The sequence below is a fragment of the Python bivittatus genome, unplaced genomic scaffold (genome assembly GCF_059951505.1).
Source record: "Python bivittatus isolate LINGU-HERP-01145 unplaced genomic scaffold, Pbiv_v1 ctg000070_np1212, whole genome shotgun sequence".
Taxonomy (NCBI): Eukaryota; Metazoa; Chordata; class Lepidosauria; order Squamata; family Pythonidae; genus Python; species Python bivittatus.
Window position 1 is genome coordinate 20,267,842 of NW_028277034.1, and position 3,085 is coordinate 20,270,926.

Here is a 3,085-nt window from a genome sequence, read left to right on the forward strand (position 1 = left end):
TTGCTAGAAAAAAAAACTACCAGAAATTTACATTTATAGATAACTGAACAGATCATTTATTTCTCCAGTTATATTATTGCCGTACCTCCCCTCCCAAAAAAACTAGCAGAAAGTTCTTTGAACTTTTACTGCTCTGAAAAAATCATGCAACAATATCTCTCTTCCCTACTTCCAATTTAATTTCATAATGTTGGGGTTCAAACATCACCCTAAGCCATAATATGATTTATTTGGTTTTGGCTTAGTTATGTGAATGAAAAGGTTGTGGTTTATAAACCTTGGTTTATGGCTAAGTAAAATAAGTGAATCTGACTATTATGAATTAGTCAATAGCCATTGTTAAAACTAACATGGCTTAGTGCTATGTGTGAATCCAGCCTGCGGGTATCGTGGCCCACTTGTGCAACTCATAATGGATTCTGGAGGGGTCAAGACAGCCCCCTAATCTAAGTTTTATCATAGAGCAAGAAAGATGTAATCATTTTATTATGGTTTCAATAAAAAGTAAGCTTGCTCTACAAATTTTCTTTTCTTTTGAAAATTTAAAATATAGTTTTTCTTAAATGAACCACAGAAAAGATACTGTTTTAGGCATTAAATGATTAATTATTGTAAAAGAAATATGTGAATATTTGATAATATTGCTTTTAATTTTTAGCCCTTTTAAATATTAGCATAAAACTGAAGTTGCAAGATATCTTTTTTATATTCAGTTAATACAAGTCAAGTGCATTAGCATTAATTATTTTTATTAAAATTATAACCTGTAAATGCTACATATAAAATTATGAACGACATTATTATCTATGTTACCCACTCAACACCATTGGATGTGTCCTGAATCTGGTTTAATCAGATTGGATTCTAGAGATAGTGGTGAACGTAAAAGTGATAATAGTAATGTTTATTGTAAGATAAACATATTTTGAGAAATGTAGAGAAAGTCACAGTTCAACATTGGAGTGCCTGTTCGGTCATATATGATCTTCAGCCAGTCAATCCCACATTACCCTAAGGTATGGTCTTCTTAACTGTTGTTTCTTGAATAAATCACAACTAGCTAGGTTAACACTACACAGTAAGCTGTAAAACATAACTTACAAACCATATAAAACCATAATACCTTAGCAATAACTGCTAAGCCAAAATCAAACCTAATATTATAGGTTAATCCAGTTGTATGAACCCATCTTTCAACCTCACCAATCTTGTGATTGTTGAATGCTTTTATTGATTGATGTATTTATTAATACATTAAAGGAATGAATATGCAGACTTTCAGGACGTTTCTCAAAACAATATGCAAAATTTGCATATGCAATATGCAAAAATTGATTAAAGCAACAAAGAGATGCAAGTACCAGTAGACAACAAAGGCCCATTTACATGGCACACTAAGCCCAAAATTTTGTTAATGAGGATTCGTAGTACCATTTTATCACTGGTCATGTGACTGCCCATCTTCAGCTGCACCATCTTCCTACCTGAAGCACAAAGATCTTGCAACATAATGCCATCATTATTACATATAGGCTATTGCAATGGCCTTTGAAGACCACTTGGAAACTACAGCTGGTACAGAGAGCATCAGCTCAGTTACTGGCAGGGATTAATCTCTAAAAGCCTATTACACCAGTGCTCAAGGCTCTGCACATGTTACTAGTAGGCTTCTACTTTCGGTTTTCAACCTACCAAATCCTTTAGTAGGACTAAGGGCTTGCACTATGGTATCTTCAGAACTGTCTTCTCCAGCAAGACTCAACTCTTCCTGTGCATATATCACAGGAAAAGCTGCTTATAATCCCATGTTTCCATGAGTCATTGAGTGGAGGTAGGAAGCTGAAAGCTATAGGACAGTTTTTTAATTGCAGCACCAACACTATGTAACTACCTTCCTTTGGATATTAGATTAACCTTCTTTGTGACTTTCATCCAGAAAGTATTAAAAACAGAATTATTCCAAAAGGCCCTCAGGAATTAAATGTTCTCTTGCCGTTGTATTGTTGCTGTGATCTGCAGGATGTGGAGTATCCATCATGTAATCCTGTAATATGGATTTTAGCATTATTGTTTATTAGGGATATATTAATATTATATTTATTGTGGATGTTTTATTGTTTGAACCATTATCTGTATTGTGGGCATTTGCTGTAAGTGATCACATGTCAAATGAAACTGTGGTGTACAAATTTAATCAAATAAATAAAAAAATCACTAAAGTGTTAAACTTAAAAACTCTGGTTTCCAGAAATCCAAATGGCAGTTGACTTGGAGTTAGATGATATGGTAAACTTAAGATTTTGATTACTCTGTCATGTGCCATAGGAACTCAGACTTACTTATTGTGTTTTTTAAAAATACGTTTTGCATTGAACTAATTAACAAAAGAAAAGTATCTTTACTTACAACAGTGTTAGTTAGATAACTTCAATAATAAGAACAGAAGGAGAGGGAGAAAAAAAAAGGGGGGGGAGAAATATGCCAACCAAGCCATATGATGAGGAAAAAAACAGAAACTGGGAAACACGTGGATAATCTATAGCTCAGTAGCAGAGCACTGGCATGTTGTACAGCAGATTCAGGGTCAGACTCAAGGCAGGACCAGAAAATGCTTTCCTGCAGCTGCTAATCAGTTTTTATTGGTTAATGGTCTGACTTGCTATAAGGCAGCCTCCTACATAACAAATGGGAAGGAATCTAGTCCTACAGAAGGTATGGAGGAGCTGGATGACAGAACTAGCACCCACACATTCCTGCTGTGGTGTGTGTACAAGAAGTTTTTTGGATCTCAAATTCAGTGTATTATATCCACAGTGACCCACATTATATCGGTCACACTTTAAAATGCTTCCCCCCCCTTTCTCTTAAATGCTATGATCTGGATAGCATTCAGGTTCTGGAGATGCAAGAGGACTGCAAGATTCTCACAGGAGATTTCACTGTTAATGTTTTTCTGTTGAATCAGTGCTTTTCCAGGAACCTTTTGCAATTGTTTGCTCATCTGACAGGCCCAAACTGAATTACATCACTTCCTAAAAGTAACTGAACATAGTACATCTTCTTAAGGCATCTTACACATCCACCA